Source organism: Pogoniulus pusillus, chromosome 9 (assembly GCF_015220805.1).
Source record: "Pogoniulus pusillus isolate bPogPus1 chromosome 9, bPogPus1.pri, whole genome shotgun sequence".
Taxonomy (NCBI): domain Eukaryota; kingdom Metazoa; phylum Chordata; class Aves; order Piciformes; family Lybiidae; genus Pogoniulus; species Pogoniulus pusillus.
In genome coordinates this window covers 19,220,895-19,230,166 of record NC_087272.1, presented here as the reverse complement: position 1 = coordinate 19,230,166, position 9,272 = coordinate 19,220,895, and the positions used below count along the sequence as shown (strand labels likewise).

Genomic DNA, 9,272 nt, shown 5'->3' with positions numbered 1-9,272 from the left:
TTCTGACTACAGTCCTTGGGATAAATTAGTGGCCGCTGTGCTGCCTTTGTGGCTGGCTGGCTTTGGAAGTGAGGCAAGGGCTACAAACCCACGTTGAAACTTCAAGAAGCTCCTCCAACTCTAATTTGGACCCACCTGTGCGCAAGGCCAAGCCAGTCAACACCTGTAGCACATATAAGAGGGGAAGGAGCTTCTGGCAAACCGGTGTTTTTTTTTCCTTGGAGGGAGTAGAGGCATGGCATGTGAAAGAAATAGCTATGCAGCCACCAGGCTCGGAGAAGATGGGCAGGAGGAGGTGCCCCATAGCAGAGATTCCTCTGTAGGCCATGGTATGATGGCAGACTGTATCCCTGTGGCCTGTGGAGATTAGCAGTGGAACATACATTACCTGCAGTCTATGGAGGGCCCCACACTGGGGCAGGTGACTGCCTGAAGGCCGTGAGTCTGAAGGAAGCCTGCACTGGAGCAGTCTGTTGCTGGGAGGTCTGCAGCCCGCAGAAGGGATCCGTGTTTGAGCAGTTCATAAAGAGCTGCAGTCCTGGGGGAAGGACTGTTATTGGAGAAGATCAAGGAGGATTGTCTCTCGCAGGAGAGATGCCACATTGTAGGAGAGCGTGAGCATAAGTAGCCTTCCCTGGAGGGGAAAGGAGCAGCAAAACCAACCTAAGGTGAGTTTTCTACAGCCTATGTGTCCTGTTTCCCTGTGCGACTGGGAAAGAGGTAGATAAAATTTGGAGAAGAGATGACTCTGGGAAGAAGGGAGAGGCAGAGGGAAGATGTTTGTAAGATCTGATTTTGTTCTGACTTGATTGGTAGATAGATGGTGGTGCTGGCTTGTTTTAAAACATGATGATGTTTCCTCAGGTTGAGTTTGGTATTTTGCTTTTTTGGAGTGTGTTATTATTTTTAATGTTGTCTTGTTCATGGCCATAACTGGTGAGTGAACCTTCTCTGTCCTTTTCTTGACCCTCTAACCTTCTGTGGTATTTTTTTGTCCCCATGCTATAGAGGGGGAGGAGTGAGGTCGTGTTTGGGCTGGCTATAACAGACTCCCACCATGTGTTGTTGGCTTTCCTCCTGGTGCTGCCTATGAATACTCTATCTTCTCTAGAGCTTAATGAATGTGACAATAGGATTATAAAAGCACTTCATAACATATAGGGCTACCCCACCATTTCTTCTTCATTGCTTGTTTATAGTTGTCCATTGCAACACTTCAGTTGTGCAAGTCATTCCACTGTGTTTCTGTGATGGCAGTCACGTCCTGGTTTTCCTGCTGTACAATGGCTTCCAGCATCCAGTTATACATAACAGGAAAATAGATTGTTTGGTCTGTGTGAGAATTCTAGTTTTGCATTTTAGTCAGAAAAAAGACCAAAACAAATAACCCTGAAGAGTATAAAAATATTTTCATTTTAAGCTTTTAAAAGTTTTTTTCTCTTAATCTTGATAAAATTCTAGTGAAAAATGCTGTTGTCAAACAAGAAAATAACATTTTCAAATGTTCAAAATTAACTGTTTCAGCTTCACTCAAAATAAAACATTGTTTTGATAAGACTGTGAAATTAAGCACAAAGAGGCATTTAAAATCCTTTCCTCCCTTAGAAAAAAATATATTAACTCGAAGCTGACTTCTGTGAGTGATGTTGAAATCAATGACATTTTAGTGGGTTTGTTTCTTTATAAAGATACTTTGATAGCACTAATCCAGTTCTTCCCCACTTGCATGACATCCTAGGTGTTTAACGTAACTCACAATAAATTACAACCCTTTTAGTGTACATTAAAACCATTTGTCTTCTTTAATAGATTTTCTTAATTAAATCAGAAAAAAAAAAAGTGTTTTTCCAACTGTTCCTGGAAATTTGCTTTAAAACATAAGATGAAAAGGAATTAACTAATCCCTTGCAAATAGTGGTTCTCTTTTCAGTAAGTTAACTCCTGTCTTTGTGTGACTTTCTATAATAATTCTCACCACACAAGCAGTTCACACTCTGATTATTCACACACACACACCCCAGTACAGTATCTACTGCACTTATTCTGTGGTACTGTCTATTAGATGTTTCTAGGAGGAAGAAGAAGCTGAGAGGAGTAGGCGGTAGCTTTTTTATTGTATATAGACTTAAGCTTGAGAAATAAGCTCTATCTCTATGGCAATGAACTTCAACTTGCCATGTGCCATTGTAAGGTTTTGAAATCCAGCTTTTCTTTTACATAAATTGTAACTAACATACAAACAATGAAAGAACAAGTGAGTGCTGATTTACAGCCCAATTCTGCAAAGCACATCAAGCCTAATTCACAGATCTCATGATGCTGAGAAATGCAGAAAAACTGAGACAGAAGGAACAAAAGAGAAAGAAAAAGAGGAGGGGAAGAAAAAATAAGGCCGAATACCTGTGTATTACTGTCTTTCTTGACAATAGTTTTGTTACTTTCAGCTGTATAAACTTCAAATTAATTTTGCTCAGCAGATACTTCACTGCTAACTTTACTTTGAGGTTTGGCATGAAGAAATAAAATACACTTTTCCACTCGTTGCTTAGTTTCAAGCAGGTGACCAAATGTTATAATTCATTCACTGAATAATTGGGACTGTTCATGGGATTATTGTTAAGCTTTCCACTCTTAAGTATTCAGCTGTGCCCAAACCACTGACAGGATGTAGGAAAAAAATGCTTGTGCTGTCCTTGAAGCTGAGCCATACTAATAATGAATTGCTGGTGGAGCAAAGGTTTCAATCATCAGTGATACCTGAAGGGAGGTTGTAGCCAGGTGGGGGTTGGTCTGTTCTCCCAGGCAATCAGCAACAGAACAAGGGGACACAGTCTCAAGTTGTGCTGGGAGAGGTATAAGGCTGGATATTAGGAGGAAGTTCTTCACAGAGAGAGTGATTGGCATTGGAATGGGCTGCCCAGGGAGGTGGTGGAGGCACCATGCCTGGAGGTGCTCAAGAGAAGACTGGATGAGGCACTTAGTGCCATGGTCTAGTTGACTGGATAGGGCTGGGGGATAGGTTGGACTGGATGATCTTGGAGGTCTCTTCCAACCTGGTTAGTTCTATGTATCTGGAGTGTGTTTTCATATACATACACACACACACAATATTATAGTAGAGTTCTTGTTTTCTTTTACTCTAATTACCATGGCTGCATACCCCTGTGATGCTGTGTACAGGGATACTTTACACACCCACTGATTGATTACATCGCCATCACAAAAACTTCTAAAGAACTCTCTTTTTGGAACCAAGATGTTGTTGCTACTATTTGTTTTGTGTTAATAGCAGTGAAAATTTTGCAGTATGAGATTCCTGGAAAAGTGGCTTCCTAAGATGATTTGCTTTCTTCTGGAGGGATTCAATACTAGGCAAGACCACTTGGGAAATTGGTTCAAGTCCTCTGTCATAGCATGTTCTTTGGTCTGCACGTGATCCTTTCCTGTTGATGCAGCAACAAATTTTTGTGGCTGTCATACATTGAATGGTTTAATCAAAAGTGCTACAAGAAATTAGAAGGAGCAAAAAGAGAACAAATTGCTTTTGTATTACCAGCGATTCAGTTTACATCTGCTAGCTGAAAACTAGATTGAACACTATAAGCACTGTTCTTCATGCTATCAAGCAATTCAGTTTTATGGTACCAGATCTCCTTCAATTTTTGGAAGAGATAACCAGGCTATGATAGATGTGCATGCATGTGGCCTTTTGACTCCTCTCTTTCCCTGGCTACTATGTGTGCATTGCACCAGTAAGGACAGTTAATATCTATGTGGCCAGCCCACTGTTTTTATTCCTCTTATGTCCCTTATTTGTCAACTCAGAGGTGATATTTTTTGGTTTTTTCCCATCTAACTACAGCTTTCATTATAGTAACAGAAACCATTAGGCAACTCGGGAGCTGATTGCTGAGTGTGGTGAAAATAACTGCATATGAGTCCATCAGGCCATTTAGGGGAATATTTGTGTTTTCTCTGTTTATCAGTGAAAAATTCAAATGGCCAATATTCAGAAACTCATTCTTTTTAACTGAAGAGATTGATTATGAACACCTGGAACTTTCCCTAATTTAACCACACAAAATCAATATTTTGCCTTGATTTTGACAGAATGATATCCTATTTTTTAACTTCTAAATGAGATAGCCATTGCTTTTCTCTCAAGATGGCCATTCTGATTTGTTATTGTGTACCATAATCATCTATATAATTTCCTCACAAATCTGTTACTACTTAAACATGCATTCACATAAAACTCCCCAAATTGAAAGTAACAAGACATTCATTTCCAGGCTGGGTAATACAGAATCCCTCTGTGATGTGTCTGGGACAGTGTCTCATGACTGATATGTGGGAATAGCTGATCAGGGTTTTAAGAAGTTGTTAAGATTTTGATGTTATGATTTCTGTTTTCCCTACTTAATTGGAATTTCTGTTCAATTAAAATTGGTTAGACTACTCAAACTGTAAATTACAAATATTACATTTCTAAATTTAAGGAATGTATTCACATTAGGTTGGGTATTAGGAAGCACTTCCTTACAGAAAGGACGATTAGACACTGGAGTTGACTGCCCAGGGAAGTGGAGTCATCGTCCTTGGAGGTATTTAAGAAAAGACTGACTGTGGCATTTGGTGGAATGGTGTAGTGATATTGTGGTGTTAGGTTATAGGCTGAACTTGATGATCTCAGAGGTCTTTTCCAGCCTCAGTGATTCTGTTATTTGGGTAGGAAAGGATGCTCCCAAGAATTTAATATTTTTAAAAAATCCCTTGAGCCCCAGGACTTCCACAGGGATTCCTTCCTACTTTTAAGTTATGACTTTTCTGAAAGCTTCCATAACTCCTAGAAAAGAGCAAAGCTGAATTTATGGAGATGTCTCACCTGCCTCCATTATTAATAGAGCACATTCATCTTAGCTGTTCTCTCCCTGATTACATTTCATATTTGAAATATTTATTATCTTAAATTTCCTGTTTGAAGTATAGATTTTTTCAAGTCAGCCTGATAGGCAGGCATCTGAGGTGCCGAACTGCCTTTCATACTGGAAGGTGCTGCTTGAAAGACATGTGCTTTTTAAACCCTGATGGATTACTATATAAGGAAACATCTTGACAAAACTACTTTCCAGCATGCAGCACAAGGTGTTTAAGTAGCACAAGATCCAAAGACTATAGAAATCAAATCTCCAAGCACCTAAAGATCTACTAATCCTGCAGGGGTGAAAAAGCATTCTATATTAGGATTAAGACCAAGTAGTAGACATTTCAGTAAAAAGGAATTCAGAGACTGTTTTGCTTGATCATCCCAGCTGGGACTGCAACCAATTCAGCTGAAGAGACTACAAGACAACACCCCAGGGTACTCTGAATAGGCATGACATACACAATACTCCTTTGTGAGTTCCTGTTCTGTGAATGAAAATAAGAGTTCAGGTCCAGGAGTAAAATAGTTTTCAAGCATTTAGTTCACTGGACTACTTTCACTGCTCCTGCTGTTACCGAAAACCAACTGCTTTTCCATTTAAAGCAACTGCTACAATAAATCTTGGTACCAATTTCTTCCTTTACCGTTCAGAATTACTGGTTATAATGGTACAGCAAAGTTAGAAGATGCACTGCATGCAGATGTTTCTGTCATGTCTGTAGGCCAGTGTCAGAGAGGGCTGAGGAGCATCACAGTGCAACACCAGTCCAAAACTGGAGTTAAAGCACAGGATATTTATGCCTTAGATTTTTTTGTTTGTTTGTTTCCACATATGGAGATGTCAAAACGGCCCAAAGGAGAGCAGACCCAGAGTAATACACATTAGCCTGGTTAAGGCAGTGTCTCTCAGGAAAGGAGAAGGTAGCTGTGACATAGGAGCAGAAGGGCTTTTTAATTATCTTGCAAAGAGTCTGCAGTTCAAATCTCAACCTGTGCAATGTCAATAAAAATAATTCTTGGTGATAATTGCCAGAAACACTCCATGTTTATGTTTTACTCCAGTGTGACCCAAAGTACCTCAGTGAACAGCAGGAGTTTCATATAATTCTACAAACATGTAACGACTTTTTTTTTCAAGTTTTTGGTTTTTAAGACTCTTCCCTCCTATCAATAAACATCTTTGCACATTCGTTTCTCATTGGAGTTTCTAGTAGCCTAGTGGAAATAAATGTCCTAATTTTTTTTTTTTTTTTGTTTGGTTGGGTTTTTTTTTCATGGTAAGTTAGTGTTCATTTTGCAAACTGGAGGATGTTTTCTCAGCAGGGAAATGTTAATTTTGAAAACGATGGATTTTTCTTTAAGGCATCTAAATCTCCCAAAGATACCCAGGGCTTCAAGCCAACCATTCCACAACATGAGTTTGCCTCCATTTCATCAGTGGTTGTGTTGGTAACTATGCATTAGCAATGAACCTTATTTTACTTAAAGGCATGTAATTAGATATATCCAAGAGCTAGCCTAGTTAGTGTGTTGAATTAAATTCTTCCAGATACCTGTACAATACCCCAACACCAAGGCATGCCAGTTCTGATGAGTTCTAAAGGTTACAGTGTTTTGCAGACTGCAGTGTAACATTTGCCATCTATCTGGCTTTGGAGACTACTGTTGAAATGGCAAACTGCACAGTTTTGCTGATGTTGTTGATAAAATCTCTATTAGTTTCCCTATTTATTTTTTTTCTCTCAGAACAACTAGTTTTGATATCTGAATAGTTTAACATAATGGATATAAAGGGGAGCAGTTGTTATAAACTTAATGTGATTTATTTTCCAACACTCTCAGTCTACCTTTAATGAGGTTTTAACAGCAAACACACTGAGAAGGACACAGAACTAACCCTACGTTGGTCCCACTTGGGGCAGTTTGTTTTTTGGGAATGCCTGGCTCTTCAGCAGCTTAGTTCAGGCCAAATTTGATCTGTATCAGTATTTCAGACTAGCTTGCTGAAAACATGGCATGAGCTTGTACCATTATGCGTCCTGCTCAGGCTGTGTGAGCCATGGCATCCTTGCAGGTGGCATGATGCATGTGCTGGTGCACATGGCATTTTTCAAGTAGGAAGGTCAAGTGGTACTCTGTGACTTGTTCTGCTGCAGTTGTGAAATCCAGGGTGGGTCAAGGCCATGTAATCACCTGCATCTCTGACTCAAGAAGTTGTGCTGTATGCTATGAGGATGATTTGGGGGCTTGAGCATCTCCCCTATGAAGAGAGTCTGAGAAACCTGGGCCTGTTTAGTCTGAAGAAGAGAGGACTTAGATCTCATCCATATGCATAAATATGAGAGGTGGGTGTCAAGTGCATGAGGCCAGTCTCTTTTTGGTGGTCAGCAGCAGTAAGACAAGGAGCAATGAGTACAAACTTGAACATAGAAGGTTTTACTTCAACATGAAGAGAAACTTCTATACAGTGAGGCTGATGGAGCACTGGTACAGGCTGCCCAGAGAGGTTGTGGAGACTTTTCTGGAGACTTTAAAAACCTGCCTGGATGCATTCCTGTGCAAACTACCCTAGGTGACCCTGCTTTGCAGTGGGCTGGACTCAACCTCTGGAGCTCCCTTCCAACCTCAAATCATATGTTCTGTGATTCTGTAACATGATACCATAAGTCAGAAAAAATGTTACCCAACATTATAATTCTAGGCAAGATGCAACAGGTAATAAGTAGGGACTTGGAGTGATTTCTTCATAATGCTTCTAAATGAAGCATTTTCCTACATAAAAGCTACTTTAGATCTTAGTCTTCCCTCATTCTTCTAGGATGCTTCAATCTCATTAACTGAAATGCAGTTGGCTACACGAGGCAAACAGATTTTGGCAGTTCTCAGGGAAAAATATGCTAAAATTAAATTGCCAGAATTGAAGTTTTCTTTGAGCTTTAACTCTTCAGAGGTTCCACTTGATATACTGTCATAAATGCAATACTTCTGCTATCATGTTTAATACTTAATTTAATGAAATCTACATATCTAAGTAATTTTGTTGTGAATATTTTATCAATCATGATAATTCGTGCTATTTAATGTGATGATTTAAGGTGACATTTATGAGAAGTAACTGTAGCTCAAATGAATTTCCTAGTTTGATCACTCTGAAGGTACTACTATTTTTCAGCCTCTGAGTATGATTTCATGTCACAGTAGACTAGCTAAGTGCATATGGTTGAAGTACCAGATTTTTGGCATCACAATAGTAATCTGCATACAGAGAACTTTCTGATCTGATCTTGTTTGGTTTCTTGCTGTTCTCTAGTGCTAGAACAGAGATTATGGTACCCTCAGCTGTGCTTCTGCCAAAATCCATGTTCCAGAACAGGAAGTAATTGTCCACAAATATCTCTGTCATCTTGATTCCCTAGAAATTCTCCTCTCCTGGTTCTTATGCTCATGGTATAAAGCAGAGAAACAAAAACATAGCATATAAAACAGAATGACAAATTATACCCTTATAAATAGAGATTTTATTTTTTCAAATCTATATATATAGACACAGATCCATTTCAAAAGGAACCGTAACATAATTTACTGCTAAGAAACATTCCTCTTCCCTTTCCTGCTTTTAATAAAGATGTGGATTCTTTCCCAAGCTGGGTATGAGATCTCCTGTCTAATCAACGCTGCATACTGTCAAAGAGATCTGCTGTGAATTCTAATATTTCAGATCCTGAACAGTGTGTTGCAGTGTTCCTTACAACATATGCAAGCCTGTAGTGATCTTTAGCAATAAATGCCTTTTAATCTGTCATATAGGTTACTCAAACCTAGAAATTAAGAAGCCTTCCTTTTTTTTTATTCAGTTAACAGTTGCCAAAATCCTGCTAATTATATAACTTCAAATGAGATATGTCCTCTGAATAATAGAAAACACTCTCTGAAGTTACATAGCTTGTGTCTCAGTGTGAAGGGGAACATTCCTCGCCATTACTCGGCATGTTTTTCAAGTTTGACTGCTATGCTGATCTTGCCTGAAGTTGTCTGTGGCATGCTGCTGATCTGTAGATAATGAGATACACAGTTCACTGTTATGTATAACACACTGCTGGCTGATCTCTGCTCACTCTGTGCTGTGCCTTGTGTGGACAGCATAGGAGGAAATGATGAAAACAGTTCTGTGTAAGAACCTGAAAATTTGACTTTTGAGGAAGAAAGCTTTTTCCTACCATGACCTTGTCTCAAAAAGTGCAGCTCAGTAAATGACATACCAATGTACAGGCATGCACCTATTTGAAAGGTGTAATGAAATTCTAGCATTTGTACTTATGCCTTTCATCTAAAAGGACATTTGCGG

At 39.3% G+C, this 9,272-nt stretch overlaps 1 protein-coding gene across 1 annotated transcript in view; it reads left to right on the top strand.

The window, feature by feature from the left end:
* The first annotated feature begins 351 nt into the window (after nucleotides 1-351).
* The window catches only part of NAF1 (nuclear assembly factor 1 ribonucleoprotein), a 36,499-nt gene continuing 27,578 nt past the window's right edge, over nucleotides 352-9,272 (top strand). The window contains exon 1 of the mRNA XM_064148752.1: nucleotides 352-668. The gene's annotated coding sequence lies outside the window, so the exon portion shown is untranslated. The remainder of the gene's footprint in view (nucleotides 669-9,272) is intronic.